This window comes from Cimex lectularius, unplaced genomic scaffold, assembly GCF_000648675.2.
Source record: "Cimex lectularius strain Harlan isolate CLEC.00 unplaced genomic scaffold, Clec_2.1 scaffold92, whole genome shotgun sequence".
NCBI classification, from domain to species: Eukaryota; Metazoa; Arthropoda; class Insecta; order Hemiptera; family Cimicidae; genus Cimex; species Cimex lectularius.
This window is the reverse complement of record NW_019942502.1, coordinates 572,772-590,404: the sequence shown is the minus strand read 5'-3', so window position 1 is coordinate 590,404 and position 17,633 is coordinate 572,772. Positions and strand designations below refer to the sequence as shown.

The 17,633-nt window shown below is 33.8% G+C and overlaps 1 protein-coding gene across 5 annotated transcripts in view; it reads right to left on the bottom strand.

The window, feature by feature from the left end:
* LOC106670218 (leucine-rich repeat-containing protein 4C-like) overlaps nucleotides 1–17,633 on the bottom strand; it is a 509,524-nt gene that overhangs the window by 316,321 nt on the left and 175,570 nt on the right. For all 5 annotated transcript variants that reach the window (XM_014400338.2, XM_014400367.2, XM_014400347.2 and 2 more), the window contains one exon: nucleotides 13,888–13,920. The gene's annotated coding sequence lies outside the window, so the exon portion shown is untranslated. The remainder of the gene's footprint in view (nucleotides 1–13,887; nucleotides 13,921–17,633) is intronic.

Below are 17,633 nucleotides of genomic sequence, written 5' to 3'. Positions count from 1 at the left end.
AAGAGTGTGTACATCATAAATGTAAACCTCATCTTAGGCAAAATGGGAACAAATTTTGTCTGATTTATCTCCCCAATAAACGAAGAAACAACGGACTGTAAACGGCTAAATTATGTTGTAATGACGTGGAAAAGGAAGTGAACGGAAGCTTTTTAGTTCCGAGTTAATCATGCTCGATGCAATTACGAGCCGGCGAGTGAATGCATTCAAGACTGGGGATCGATATTGACAAAAGGAGACTGCTACACGTGCCAAAAGTTGTGATTTACTCATGACGCAAGTCTAAGGGGATGGTGGCATTTCACTTCGGCTGTAATTATCATTCGGTAATTCAAGCCCCGACGCATTCCGCTGTCAAGTTGTCGCCTGAATTAATTTCACAATTCGACGAGGCCGATATGAAATACATTGGCGCCCGGGAGCCTAACCCTCGAAAGCGACGCTAACTAACTCACAATAAGTTCAAACGTTTAACGTCTTCTCTATACGTGACTGACAATGTCGGATAGTTGGCTTTCGGTGGGACACGTACCCGCTCAATGGATGCCTCGTTAGGGCCTCGGTTATGTGTTCATTACCTCCTAACACCTTCTATCACTTTTGCCTTAAAATATCTCCGACCCTATTTTAAAGGAGGCTTAACGGATTCAAACGTAGATCGATTTTCCGAAGTCTTCCACTCTAATCTCCCTATAATTTAAGGTCTCAATTTCAAAATTACGTGACCCGGCCGCATCTGGCAAACTGCACGCAGACTTCTAAACCGTGATTGTGTCACCAAAGTTTCTCCAACTACTCCAAATCTGTTCAATTTAAGATCGTTTCCCAATATACACTGTTATTCTAAAAACAAACCCAATTACATCATAATTCTTTCAACAATTTTTGAAAATCAATTTTTTAATGAAAATCTTGTTACACTAATAAACAGTCTCAAGCAAATAAAGTTAAAAATTTAGTTTTTTTATTACATTTATAACGAATTTGATTGTGCAGAATGTGTTTGTAGAAGTTGACCAGTGACAACAATCCTTCACACAGAAATCAGAAATCTGGGTGTCACTTTCCTTTCACCATCCTGAAGGATTGAAACAGTTATCAAGCTATCGTACTAGTAAATTATTATGGATGCTCAGTGGTTGTTGATATAAATTTTAAAGCAGGCTTTGATGAATAGGACGTGTAGGCCGTTATGAATAGTATGATTTGGAGCATAAAAAGAAACCTATTATTGTTGTTAAAGTTTTTGTTGAGATGAAAAATTAGTGCCACAAACGGGATTCGAACCCACGACCTTCGGCTATGGTGGTTAGAACAGCGGCGTATTAGCCGAAGGTACTGGGTTCGAAACCCGCCCACATCTCTAATTTTTCATCTCAAACAAAAACTTAGATTAAAATAATAATTAATTGGAATAATTAGCACAGTCAATTATGACCAGTAAACAAATATGGATAAAAAAGGAACGTTTATAATTTGACGGAAAAATTTAGACTGAATTAATTAGTGACGATGGAAATTGTATTCCTTGGACGATCTCAAAAATTCGTCCAGAGAAGTCTTATCATTGTCTTATAAATTAAAAAATTGTTTTCAATGTCCAATTTTGCTCATGAGTCAATTAGACTTTATATTGATGTATCACGGTCTTTTTAGACATGTGTGGAGATTCCAAGCCTGTTTTTTATCCATGAAAAGTCCAAGATAACGCAAATGGTCATTGGTTCGCAATGGGATTCCGTTTATACTCACTGTAGGACAGATAGTTTAACGCAGGGTAAAATTTTTTTGTACGCTTTTTGTTAGGATTATTCACATACACCACTTACTGGACCATAATGTTTGTTCAAGCAGATGTTGTATTTTCAGTGTTTATGGAGGGGTCCTAGTTATGTATCATTAGCAAATGTACAGGATACAAAGGCTATAAGAATGTGGACATATTGGCCAAAAAAGGATACATCAAAAAATCGATCGTTTCCAAAATCAAGTAGAACAATACGCACGCGAAGAGTTTCATAAAAAGACTAACAAAGGAATTACTGGAATGTAACAGAAACAGAACAAGATTCTGTTTGATTTCCTGACAGGTCCTTCCCGACTTAGGCACAAGCACCGGATAGGCGTACCGACAGAAGAAACACTGTTAATTTTTCGAAAGAAAAGGGAAAGAAATTAGACTAAACACTATTAAACACATTTTTTTTATAAGGTCATTGGTTCAAGGGAAATTAAGAGGGGCCATCTATAAAAGGACAGTATGTATACTAATTAAATTAAATTAAAAAAATGGCCTAGAACTGGGGACAGAAAGATTCGCTGTCTTACTCCAGCGTAATAATTATCGTGTATAAATGTGTGGTGATTAGTGACAGTTAGTAGATGATTATTCAGAAATCGTGAGATTCGGTCTGGTGTGATGTAGGTTTCAGAAAATCAACACGACACGCAAGAATGGCACAATTATACAGAAAACAAATACTTTGAATGAATATAAAAAAAATATTTTGCATTGTATAAATTCACTTTTTTCCACATCATACTTGTATTTGTTAAATTTAAACAATGTTTGTCAATCCCAGGCCCTGAAGATGATCTCAATAAAGCTCGAAACGTTGGAACGATAAAGAAAATGTTTTTCTGCAACCTACATCACACCCGACCGCATCTCACGATTTCTGAATAATAATAATTATCTCGAAGCCGATCGATCCAGCCTGACTACTCACTATCTTTAAAAAGCACAGGAATCCTTCAATTATTAGGGAAAACGGTCAAGAAAACTTGCATACGTTTCTAATATTTTTCTACCTTGTCTCAAAAAAAGTTTCGTTAAATTCGACGATCCTACTCCGTTGTCTTACCTTGTCAGTCATAAATAACAATAAAAAAAATTTATATTGGTTTAAAATTACAATTTAAATAGTGTCTTTTAAACATTTTCTTTACTTTGAAATGAAATTTAGCTAAATCGACAAAAGCTTTCTGAACCCTCTCATTGAATAACCCCTCGGGGTTTGTTCGAACGAATACATATCCCATTCTCTCTTTCCCTTGGGGTGTGTCTCAAATGATATTTTGTTTTAATAACGAATCGATGTTATTTTAAAAAGTTCTCAATAAAAAATAAGCGATAAAATTACGATAATGACAATGTTTACAAATTATGATTTTTACTGTGGTTGTACTTTTTAGTTTAGATGGTCCCCTGCTTGATCCCGCCAGTAATCAAATGCTTTCTTAAAGCTAAAACCACGCAAGTTTCAGTATAGACCATATTAAAATGAAACCGCAAAAGTCGCAGTAAACAGATTTAGTACAGTTAACTTGACTGTATTTGGATAACTAGTTATTCCGGAGCTGATAGATGCAACCAAGGTGAAACCATTGCTGGTCTGGGTGCTTTTACACACAGGGACAATTCTTGGTCATCGAGCATTGACGAGTAATACCAGACCTATTCACAGAAACGGCACCAACTTAGAATACAGCTCAAACGACCAACCAAACACAGGAAAAACATAGGCCAAAGAGAATTATCTAAATTAAAGAGTACTACCATACCAGGTCAAAAAATGTAAAACCATATCCTCACCTTTTGACGGCAGAATTTAAACCAAACGGCCAGACAAACATACAATGCAAGATATTTAAGGTATTGGCTAAATTGTGAGGAGTAAGCACAGCAGAACATCAGTCGAAGTGGTACAACAACTCAAATAATTATACACAATTTTTTCGAAATGAAAAATTTGTGTCACAGTTAGGATACGAACCCACGACTTTCGGCAAAATACGCCGCTGCTCTACCTCTCGAGCTACCATTATTTCGGTCACCCATGCCAAAAACATCCCTTTCGACACCCCGTTTTTTTTCCTATTGTAAGCAATTTATATTTATATTGATTAAAACAACAATTTCAAGCTGCACCGTAATATTTTTCCTTTTTTTTTATAAAATATTTATAATGAGTAAAATCTGAAGCGCTCACATATAGCTTCAAATTGTACTGATAAATAAATGGTCAATTAGTTTTTGATGATGGCTCAAAGTGACTTTTTAAATTAAGTACTTGCATATTTCACATTCATCACATTTTCATATTCATCTCTGGTGTTAGGTCTTTGCGTTTTTAATTCTGACTGCCGCCATATGGCCACCCTCCGGAAATGTATATTCAAATGTAGAAACCGTTACGTTTGCAAATGTATTTTTCATTAAAATTTATGCATATTTATGACAATTATTCATTCTGTGCGGTACGGAATCAAAGATTCCTAGTTTTCTACAAACCACCTTATCAAAATATGGCTTGCAGACGTTTCTCTAATTATTTGAAGAACTGGCCTTAAAACTTGAGATCTCAGTTGGAAAAAAATTGAACGATGGCCAGGGAATCCTGCACTTATTTCCTGGTCCGTGGACTTGATCAATAACAATAATGAGAGAAGCCAAATGGGTGACCCTTCCATACGACCCCAACGCAACCCTACACCCCTTATGTTTAGAGCTCTCTTATTTCGCTGTCATTGCTAATCCCTATTGTTCTTTAATGCTTTCTAACTGACGCAGTTAGGATCGTATTTTAACAACCGTCCGCCAACATATTTCTCGTTGTAAACAATTAGTTGTAAACAAAACAAAGTTTTTGTTTTCACAGAAAATCAATGACGTACACACCCTAAAATTATTCAGAAATCGTGAGATGCGGTCTGGTATGTTTCAGAAAACATTTTCTTTATCGTGCCAACGTTTCGACCTTTATTGAGATCATCTTCAGGGCTCAAAGTGTTTGTCTTCAATGTAATTGTGCCATTCTTGCGTGTCGGGTTGAGAGAATAAAGATCGAAACGTTGGCACGATAAAGAAAATGTTTTTCTGAAACCTACATCACACCAGACCGCATCTCACGATGTCAGAATAATTATTGATTAACGGTCACTAATCACCACACACTCTAAAAAGTACATTTCTGTTAAAAACTTATAAATATATACTTGTAAAAAATTTAAATGTTTCTTAATAACAGAATAAAGCGTTTTGTTACGATAAATATACGAGGAAAATAAACAAAAACAAGGAAATCACCATGATCACTTTATAAATTAGGCTTTCTCTTAAGGTTAAGAAGCAAACAATCTGACAAACATCATTACACAGAAAATGTAAACATACTGCTGAAACCATCCCAACTATTTATGATTACATTTGGGAAATATCGAACCGAGGGTGATTCCTTGCTAATAGGTTTTGCTCGACGGGGGTGTCGCGTCGAGTAAATATCCCAGTCCTGCAAGTATGTTTGCCTTGCATCAAATTAGTCGGGGGAGACGGGCCGAACAATGCGGTTATTAGTTAGGGTATGGTTTTGTTTGACATCAACGCCTATTTGCCCGTCCTTTCTCATCTCGGTGGCGGGCCATCATCCTCTAATACCATCTCACTAACGCACCTCTCAGGTGGCAAGTCAAACCGATTTGTACGTTAATTTAACCTAAAGATATGTTTATTCGGATATCGTGAGATGCTGTCTGGTGTGTCGGAGGTTTTAGAAAAACATTTTCATTATCCCAAGTTTCGATCTTTTTTTGATACAATATGCCAAATTGTACAGTTCCAATTGTCCAAAGCCTGATTCTCAATTGAACTCCAGCTAACACATTTTTCTGGCTAGTTGAAGTTTTCATAAATTTGTGTGGTGATTAGTGAAAACATAAAGATATACAAACAGATCATCCATAACAATCTCTACCCTAAGCACATAATTAACAGAATAATCAACAATTACAACTCAACACTAACACCATCCACTATTACTAATAATACTACATTAAATCTATCGAATAGAAACAAACCAGCATACATTTCCATACCATTTATCCAAGGCCTATCACACAAATTAAACACATTTCTCTTGTCCGATAAATTCAAAATAGCTTTCAAAAATTATAAAACAATTCAAACACTTTTTTCCAAAATTAATGATCCCACACCAATAACAAATAAATCTGACGTAATCTACAAGATCAACTGTTTAAACTGTCCGGCAACTTACATCGGGCTTACATCCCAATATCTGCTCAAGAGAGTTAAGCAACATATCTATGATTGCAAAAAACCTAAGCAAAATCCTATAGCACTCGCTACCCACCATTTTGAACACCAACACAATTTCGACTTCAAAAATCGAAAAATATTACATACAGAACAAAAGAAATATAAACGTAATTTCTTAGAAATGGTTTATATCAACAGAGATAAACACAGCATCAATTACAGAACAGATACATGTAAACTCAGTCGCAGCTACGCCATTATCATTAATCAAATTCAATACAGATAACATACCTATATGATCACATTACATTCCACACATCAAATATTTTTCACATAGTCTAATTTCTCAACAATTCAGCTTTCCTTTTCCTATTTATCCCTTTCTATATAATCCTGAAAGGATAATCTGGCCGAACCATTACCAACACATTTTTTTTCCCTTCGTCGGCTCCTTTCACCTCAAAGAAGCCGACGCCTTATACAAAAATGTCTTTTCTATACCGACCTCGTTCCCCACCCCTTCAAAATCCAACGTATATAAACACAAAATAGCAAAATCTTACTGGCACTCTCGACACGACACGCAAGAATGCCACAATTGCACAGAAGACAAACACTTTGAGTGAGTAGAAATACTTTGATTGAATATATAAAAACATATATTTTGCATTGTACAAATTCGCTTTTCCACATCCAAAATGTATTTGTTAAATGTAAACAATGTTTGTAAATCCCAGGCCCTGAAGATGATCTCAATAAAGATCGAAACGTTGGCACGACAAAGAAAATGTTTTTCNTTTTTTTTTTTTTGGCGTTATGAACTATGCATATTAGCCATGTGACAAATTCGTATATGTGTGTTCAAATTTGGGGGGTTATTGGGAAAAAAGGGCCAGGGGCAACGGTGGGAATCGAACCCACGACCGCGGCGTGAGAGTCTCTCATGCTAACCACTCGGCTACCGCGGTATTGCATCTGCCTTGTCCTCTAAGTCTTAATAAATATTTTCATAAATTATTCCAGTCCAATGTATCTTATTACATATACAGGAGTTTAAGTTAATTCTACTAAAAATTAACTTAAAATTACACTAGTTTTCAAAGTTCTTGTCTAAAGTTTATCCGTGGTTCGTTAATTACTGAAAGATTTGGAACTTACAGAAAAGTTACTCCTTTAAACGAGCTGTAAATATATATGTACATTTATTTTTGATATATATAATTTCTCTAAGGTCAGATATCAACAATGTATAAATATCTTTTAATTGCTAAAAATCTGATTTTTCTGTTAGGAATGGTTAAAAAAATTGCATAACAAAATTTTGAAACTTCTATGTAAAAATAATGAATGTAATACAAATAAAACAAAAAGTTGCCCGCACTCTCAACACGACACACAAGAATGACACATCTGCACGGAAAACAAACACTTTGAGCCCTGAAGATGATCACAATAAAGATCGAAACGTTGTCACGACAAAGAAAATATTTTTATAAAACCTACGTCACACCAGACCGCATCTCCCGTTCTCCGAATAGCCATTGACTAACACTCACTAAACACCACACACTTAAGATATGTCTTGTCTCATTTTTAAATCACAAATTACATTTTTCTTTATTGAGATAAATTTTTAATAAGCTTGCACCTAGAACGATTCGATCCTATTGAACGAAACAACATAGATATTGCTTATGTTGGTCAGCAAGTATCATACATTTTGTCGCCTGAAATTGATCTGAATTTACACGGGTCGACGATCCCTTGGGCTTTACTGTCAACGTTGAAACACAATACAGTTCAAAACGCCTTGGAATTATTTGCATCATAAATTTATACAAACTGTTTTGTTTATTACATAATAACAAAATGTGATGGTACAGTTCACGCATTCTATCATCTCAATGATATATGAAGGTTTAATTTATAGAAGAATATATAATTGTATGAAAAGTAAGCTTTTCCTTGCAAAAAATACAGAGGTTTTCTCAAAGAGAGATAAATATCAATATATAATTATTATACGATATCTTAAAAAGAAAAATATATTATAAATTCAGTGTTATTACTATTACATATATTATTTATATACAGGGTGACCTTTTTCGATGGCACGTCTGAATTTCTCTTGAATAGACAACGTTATACTTAAAAAAATAAACACACTTACTAATTAAAGCCATAACAAAAACTAATAAAAACGTAATAACTATTTTTGAAAAAATATAGTTTAAACTTAAAATCAGCACAACTTTAAAATTTTAAATAAAATCCGATATTTTCTGAATCTTCGTTTAAATGAATTTTTGCCTTTAATGTCATTTTATTTTAAATTGTTTACAACGTAAACTTATGCCAAGTTATTTGCGAAAATCTTTAATTTGTTTGTTTAAGGATTATTTCCAATAATTTGCTTTTTAATTTTTGTATAAAACGTGATATTGAAAATGGGATTATGGCTATTTCAGAAAGCAATATAAAGAATACAATATAAAGAAATATTAGAAGTAAATGTTAAACCACTGACGTGATCTACAAATGAAAATGGAGTTTACCATTTGAAAACAGTCAAATATATTTTTAAACTTTTTAAAAAGAAACACCCCCGAATCTGGTTCTAAATTCGAATTCAGGGCCGTAGTATTTGAGCCCGATATATTTATAGTTTTATTTATTTTTTTTCCAATAACACCAGCATTCCGAGGGTTGGTTTATAAGACCTCCGCTGTAGCAACCCCGTTAATTTCTTTAAAGTATCCCGCAGAGAGATCTCTCTTATTAGCCTCTCTTATCAACCCTTATCAGAGAATAGAAGCAGATTGAACCCCTGAGAACTTAGCATTAACTAACTCAGAAAATTAGCAGGAAACGACGTCAGGCTTTTCTTTAAGAACGCTTGAACATTTAGCATTTCGAACCCTTTTAGCATTTAATTATGAGAAAATAGTATATGTAGTATGTAGTAAATTGATTTCGTATATTTAATTTTATACCGTAAAGTCTTGAGTTTTACTTTTTATTATTTTAAGCATTTTTAACAGAACCTTCTACACATAAATGATAGTTTTTTTAAAACAATGTGTAACGGAAAAATCTAATTTTTAGCAATTAATCGTTAATTTAACACTGGTGATAACTGACCTCTGAAAAATTAGGAAAAATTGTTTAAAGACCATTAATAGAGGCAACGTTTCTGTAAGCGCCATATCTGTAAGGATATCTTACTTTAACAAAAAACAAGGACTTGGAAAATCGGATAAGATCTAACTGATTTTGAACTCTTAAAGTGACAATTGAAAAACAAAATAAATTAATCTTGAGGGATTTTTAATGTTTTTTCATTAGTTTTGATGATTAATTATTACTGTATTACAGATTAAAGTAGGATTAAATATATTATGAGACACTGTGTTTTATGAAAAAACGTCATAAAAGGTTTAAGGACTCCGAAAGGTGAAATATCTCCTACTAAATTGAAAATCAGACAATGGGCAATAAGTACTTTTTAGTCACATGTGACATTCAGGATAACCTCCTGAAATATTTATGTAAAAACAATTAGTATAAAGGGCGTCCCATGTAAAAATTCCATATTTCAGGAGGTCCATCCAACATGCCAAATTGTACAGTCCCAATTGTCCAAAGCCTGATTCTCAATTGAACTCCAGCTAACTCATTTTTCAAGCAAGTTGAAGTTTCCATAAATTACTCCAGTCCAACATATCTTAAGTTTAAGTTAATTCTACTATACATTAACTTAAAATTACACTAGTTTCCAAAGTTCTTGTCTAAAGTTTATCCTTGGGGGGCGTCAGTGGCCGCAACGGTTTAGGCGTTGATACGGCGCTCATCGCTGTAAGGTAAAGGTCCCGGGTTCGAATCCAGCGGCCCTGCATTCGAACCCGACATACGTACAAATGGGCTTTTTTTCAAAAACACCGGCACCCCGAGGGTTTATATAACCTCTGCTGTTGCGAACCCTCGTAAAATAAAATTTAAAAAAAAGTTTATCCTTGGTTCTTTAAGTACTGAAGGATTTGGAGCCTACAGAAATGTTACCCCTACAGACGAGCTGTAAATATATATGTACATTTATTTTTGATTTATATATATATATATATATATATATATATATAAAATTTCTCTAAGGTCAGATATCAACCATGTATAACTAACGTTTAATTGCTAAAAATCTGATTTTTTGGTTAGGAATGGTTAAAAAAATTGCATAACAAAATTTTGAAATTCCTATGAAAAATAATGAATGTAAAACAAAAAGTACTCTATGGTAAAAAATTGGCCTTGTCCACAGGACACTTTCTATACACCGAAATTTGCCTATACTTGAAAAACGTGTTATTAAACGTTTTACAAAATTCGAAACTAGCAATTATTTCAACACAGATAGTACAAATTAGAGCTTGTGCTATTAACAAACCTGTTTACATTTGTCTAGGTACTTTTGGAGAAAACCAGAGGATACTCTGATAATTTCACACTCTGCTATTTTTTTATAATCATCCTTTGTTTCCAATGATCTGTTTATTTATTTTAAACGTTTTTTTAAATTATATGTACGTTAATTATCTGTTCACTTTTTGTTGAGTATTTCTGCCCAATTTGTTTATTCATCATTTTCTTCTTTCTTTTTCAATTGTGGTGTGTTTATATTGTTTTGCTTTTTCTGAACAGACATACCTTTGTCAACAAGCGAAGCAATAAGTTAATAGCAAGTATGTTCAGTCTTCGTACAAAGACGATGTTGTCTTGTAAGGCCTGAGCCGGAGGGCAAAGCTCGCATGCTTCTAACTACACGGCTCTCTCAAAACCTAATGTGATTGAGGTTCCAAGACACGTGCCTGTTCATCAAGTCGGCTACTAATCAAAACGGTAAAATTGATTAGGAGAAATCCCAAGAATGTTGTTCTTTGATGCGTATAACTGTATTTATCAAGTCGTGCTTCATTGTTTAATATCCAGTTTAGAGACGCTAACCAATTTGATATGATCATGGATCTATCGACAAGGCAAACCGTGCCAGTTAACCTCTTAAAATCTTTACTCTATCGGGGAAAATTGAATAAAGTCTTGGTTTAAGAAATGCTGAAATTTTATTAAACCTACTGAAGCATCTGTCACTTATAAACGTTTCATTATTTTATGATAATAAAAAAAATTAAAAATCTATCCAGAAATATTTATTCATTCTGAACTTCATAAATTATATAAACACAGGCATAATATTTACATATGCTTTTTTATAGGCACTTTTTATAGGTTTTATTAAAGACTGGTAAGTAATAAAATGACTTATTTTATTGAGAACTGCCTATAAACAATCTAGAATGATGTTTTCTCCCAGTTTATGCTTTCTTGTTACTGTTCTTAGGGGAGATGGTCGGCAATTTTTTAGATTGTTACAATCTCGTATTCTTCACAGAACGACATAAAGTAAGAACACTGTAGAAAAAATTATAATTGTTTATTAAACACTATATTCTAGATTGTAACACCGTCCCGTTGAGCTGATCGATACGCCACCACTACATTCACGCATAGTTATCGATCGTGACAACATACACACATACATTATATACATAATATACAATATTTACCAACTAAAGATTGGGAAACACCCTCGTTTTTCTTAAAAATCGGATCGGGGCCCAAAACGCCCTCAGTCCTTACTGCGTTTATATTTATGTTTTCAGTATTAGAAATATCGACGATTTTGTCACTCAGGAAAACTCTGTGTCAAAGTATGGTCTTGAATGTAATAGCATATTCAGTTTTGACTGCCAAGTTTTCGACCTATTTTAAGGTCATCATCAGGGCAAAACAATCTTAAATATGTCTACAGATTAACAAATTTCAGATTATTTTCACTAATTTCGTGGTCCGCTTGACCAATGAATATATTACAATTAATTAAGGTTTTTATTGAGATAAAAAAGTCAATGGCACGAGCGGGATTCGAACCCACGATCTTCGGCTAGATACGCCGCTGCTCAAGCACTTGAGCTATCGTGACCTCGATCCACTCGGACACTAACTTCCCATCTCAGCCCCACCTTTTGAATTTTCTCTCCTTTTTGTTATTTTTCAAATGTCGTGTAATCGGATTGGAATCTCGGCGACAAATGAAATGGCCACGGAGAGCTTTAGTGAAGTATACTGCATTTTAATACATTAAATTCACTAATTTCGTGGTCCGCTTGACCAATTAATATATTTCAATTAATTAAGGTTGTTAGTTGAGATAAAAAACTCAATGGCATGAGCGGGATTCGAACCCACGATCTTCGGCTAGATATGCCGCTGCTCTACCACTTGAGCTATCTTGACCTCGATCCACTTGGGCACTAACTTCCCATCTCAACCCCACCTTTTGAACCTTTTGAAAAATGACAAAAAGGAGAGAAAATTCACGATAGCTCAAGTGGTAGAGCAGCGGCGTATCTAGCCGAAGATCGTGGGTTCGAATACCGCTCGTGCCATTGACTTTTTATCTCAACTAAATACCTTAATTAATTGTAATATTTCAGATTTTTTACAGGCGATCCCAAATTCTCTTGAAGACCGGCTCAATCCCATCTTTCGGCAACTTTATTCTAAAATAAGTCAAAAGCTTGACAGCAACAACTGAATTTGCTTTCTTCTTCAAAACTTTACGTAGATACAGTGTTCGTTTATATTCATTGTCATGCCTACTCGCTCCCTGTAAGGGGAAAAAGCCTGGCCTGTTCAATCAATTGTGACACATGAAACTTTCTTTATCAGCGGTACATCTGCGCGGGGATGCCACAATATGCCATGTGTCAATCGTGTATGACCTATCCTCAAATAGATAGGGGGATCGTTTAGTCGTGCTTTTGAGACGCTTCACGAATGATCTGCCCACGTTGTATTATTGGGTTGCAATGCGACTCATACTATGTCAGGCAGGTGGTTAGCTCTGAGTACGTTTCAGCACATGTGTTCCTGGCCTTCAGCCCGAAGTGTTCGGGTACCTAAACGACTACCACTATTTTTTCTAGGCGCTCCAGCTTATTATATCTCTAATAAGAGCACGACAAGGGGGCCCAATGTCACGGATAGCAGAAAACAGACTCAAGGATTCGGTAGGGACGAGATAGGCCTCCTTCTTCTCGAATCACCCCGAACGGGTTGCAAATCGCGTTTTTCATGTATACGCCATATCTGGACGCATTCCCGCTATATACCAGAACATGCTATACCATAGCCGGTACCAAACCCTGATTCTTGGGCCGCAGCTCCGTATAAGTGAGACGGTGTTCTAGCGAGTACCGCAAAATTATACGGACGAGTAGGGCTGGGAGGATCCAGGGAGGCTGTTGTACTAAGTTCTCGTATACAAGGCTGGCCCGGTTTGGACAAGAAACCCACTTCATGGCCCTATACCTACCGGCTCTTTGTCGTCTTCCATATCATGAACAAAACAATCTTTGTAAATATTCTTTATAAAAGCCACGATTTTGTAGTATTTAAAGTATTTTTTCAATATTAAATATTAATTGCACATAAATTTCACTGCTACATGTTGTCGCCAATAATAAATAACATCCAGTCTCATGAAATATTTTCAAAGTGGATTTTCATTTTGTCTGTTGACCAACATTATAAAACAGCTTTTTCCATGAAAACTTCTTTTTTTCCAATCAAACTAATGGAAAGCAACACTTTTCCAATTATTCCCAGGGGTAATCGACAACGAAATTGATGGCTTGTGGTGGGTGAGAGGATTGCAACAATTTGTGGTAAAAGCACTCCTGTTCAGGCTGCTGCAAGCAATTATATTCTTCACTTACCTGGCTCGAAGGGAGGACTGTCATCGACGGCACCTGAAACACATAATAAATCTTCTTTTAATTTCCACAACTCAATCGCCACTTTTCATACCATAAAAACAACAAAAATTGTTAAGAATAGTCAAATACTTTATTCAACTGAAATAGAAATAATCCTAATTTTTAGTGTTTTTAAAATATTAAAACGAAAACCTTTAAACGGTCATGCAATTCCAAATATAATTTTTTTTTTCATTGTTTCATTTTTTCGATTATCTTGGAATGGGTATCTACTTCGTGTGTTCTACATTTTGAAATATAATAAGAAATACCTAATGTGTTTATGAAACGTTTTTCTGATATTCATCATTACTGAGAAACTATGGCTATTGAGTGCAACGAGCAAACGGCTAGGCAAAGACTCATCGCTAGTCATTTCCCGAGCAGTTTGGGAATGCATAAAGGCCGTGACAGAATTTGCGGACAAAAATCCCATATTTTTGGGTACCAGATTCCTGAAGGTAGAAAAACAATAAAGAATATAAACTACGAAGACACAATTTGACCCTGAAACATTTAGCGGCATACCTAATTGCCAAAAACGAAAATTTACCAAAAAAGTTAACGATTTTCCTGCACAAGCAGCAAAAAGATTCAGTAAAGGAACTTTACAGAAACTTACGGCAGAACTAATACACCAAGGACGTTCAACGAATAAAATGATATTCGGACTGGAGACTACAGAGGGGTTTGCACGAAACCGGTGGATATTGCCGGTAAAAAAAAAGAAGCGGAACATAGGCTATGAAGGGTGGATTTCTACTGCAAAAGTAAATGCCAAGGGTTGAAGGATACTCAAAAGAGCTCTTAACAAATCTTTGGGATCTGATAAAAAAAATTAAGCTTACTGAAAAGATCTGAACAATATTAGAGACTATAACTAGTATTCGAATAAAATAGATAAAATAAATATTAAATAAAAATTAACATGAAAACCATCTTATGAGTCTGTGGACCTATAACGGCTCTTTCAATATATATGTATATATCATTTTATAAGTCTTTAAACAACATTTATTAAATACTATTAATTTTAAGAACATAATTTTGTTTATAAATAAACATAGACAGGAAATATCTGCAACATAAAACAAGTTTCTGCTGTAGATAAAAGTGCAAAGATAACTTACGGTTAGTGCTGGTAATAAAAAAAACCGAATGAAAAAATAACGCCCAAATAAATGCCAACAATGCGAAAGAAAACTTTATTGTTTAACAATTGATTAGACTTGATTTTTATTTATAGTCTTATTTGTACGCTATAAAATAAAGGTTTATCACCCAGCAGACTTTAAAAGGTAATTAATATTTTTATTGTCGACTAGTAAAAATTTATGTTTGGTAAAGATGAAAGAAATAATAAGAGGACAATAAATAAAAATTAAATGAAATAATATTAGGTATTTTGCATATAAAATTAACGTATTTACAATAGCCTTGAGTTGCAGTTTTCTATATAGACTAAACCCGCACGACCTACGAGTCTTGCGTAACTGTTGGTCTATTGCGCCGTAACGGCCGACCAAGGAACGTTAGAATTAATAGTACATCCTTTATTGACTAATTTTGATAGTATATTAAACTTAATCAATAAGGGATATAAACGTATTTCCTAAAAAAATAATTTATCTAATTCATAAGAGTAAATTAATTAATACAATAAAATGAAAGAAGTACCTTGCGGACACTACAATCGACTTATCGAAATATATGTATTAAAAGAAGTGTTTTATTTGAAACAAATACCCTCTTTATAATCTTTCCGCTGACATCACTTTGGGAAAGATTTTTAAGATTTTTTAATCAATAATCAATTTAAATCAGAAATCAATTTTTTCATGTTGCCATTTAAAAATAAAATAACTTGAAAATAAAATAAAATATAGAGTAAATATCAAATTTCAAAGTTTTTAAGAAAAATTGGGATTCCCCGAAGAAAAAGTTCTGAATAAAGAACGCGACATTTGTATGTTTTGGAATTAAAAAACATCAATTTGGTTTGTATATACAATATACATAGAAGTTCATACCTCCACTAAATAAAAGCTTTTTGACGTACATATTTCTTTAGCTACATTTTATTGCATAAAAAAATCTGCCACGTTGATTACAATTTTTCGGATATAATAGATTGGTCATAAGGATCGACATAACCTTACTCCATCAGATTTGAAAGATATTGATGATGACGTACAATATCTAACCTATGACACCTTCAAAAGAAAATTCCAAATTGGGTATACTAGTCTACATAACCTAGTCATAAATATTTATTTTGTCTACTTTTACTAGTTTATTGTTCTGTTTTTAATTATTTTTTAACTAAATACTCGTCAATATTTATAATATTTTGTACGGTTTCTTGTTAAAAACATCGATTTTTATAAACCAATTAGTTTAGATAAAGTTAACTCAAAAGTAAAAAAATGGTTTTTTGATTATTAGAAATCTGCTGGAGGCAAAATCTAATAATATTTCGGGGTTGAAGGTGGTAATACCCATTCTGAAACATAAAATTTTCGTAATTTTTGCGAGATTTTGAAAGTAGTGATTAACCCATTTTTGGCCTCAAAGTTGTTTTAGAGCAATGCCCATTTTAAAAATTTGGTGTAACATTATCTGGAAATCCGTGCATTGGAAACGTTGATTTATTTAGCGCCAATCTATACGCACATTAAACAAAATTTGTAATTTTCGTCTTGTTCTTAGACAATTATCATAAAGAGTTATTAAATAAACTTAATTACTTGAGAACGAATTGATTTTAAATATTACTGAAAAATTTAGCTTATGCCAAATTTTCGTACTAGAAAAACGGGTCAGTAGAAAATATCCACCAAATCCTGTCCGATTCTACCCGATTTAGAAGATTTTATTGATGATGGTGATGATAGACAAGTCACAAAATGATGTTTCTCGAGTCTACTAAAAGACTATAAAACCTTGTCAACAATAGCCATTTTGTCAAGTTTTATTAGTTTATTCTTCTGTTTCTTAATTACATATTATTAAATGCCTGTTAATGTTTTTAAATATTTTATATATTTTATTTTTTAACAAGCATTTTTTTAAACCTTTTAAAAGATTACAAAATTTAAGAAAAGTTTATTTAATTTTTTTAACCAACATTAAGGCGGAAAATTTGAAAAAAATGACTAATAATACCGGGTTAATCTCAAACATTAAAATTTCGTGTATGTTTTACTTATTATCGATAAGTAAGCTCAATAGTAGACGAAAAGAATTTTATTTAAAAAAATGCATTTGGAAAATTTCGGGAATTTATGAAAAAAGCGACATCTTTCGAATTATTGTTATTGTGGTTTCCATTAATGAATAAATAGTCTTAGAGAATGATTGTGTGAGAAAGTGAATTGGTGAACGAATGATGGAGTGTTTGAATAAAAAAAAATGATGACCATATTTATAGGTAGATTTAGCGGCGACATCTAAAACGCGCCTTTGAAAAGAACCTTCCGCGTAGACTTGATAAATAAATTACCATCGGAGTGCACTCTTCGATAATTCACTAACCGCTAGGACAGATTCATATTTTAGGAGGAAGGGAAAATTTTGCAGGACCACTATAGGCTCCCCCCCCCTTTAAACGTAATAAATCATCTCTCGGCAAAGATCCATTAGGGAGAGAAAAGGGAAGTTGTATTTCACAGCGTCTTTCGGAAGAATTGAGTTTGTACTGGCCGAAT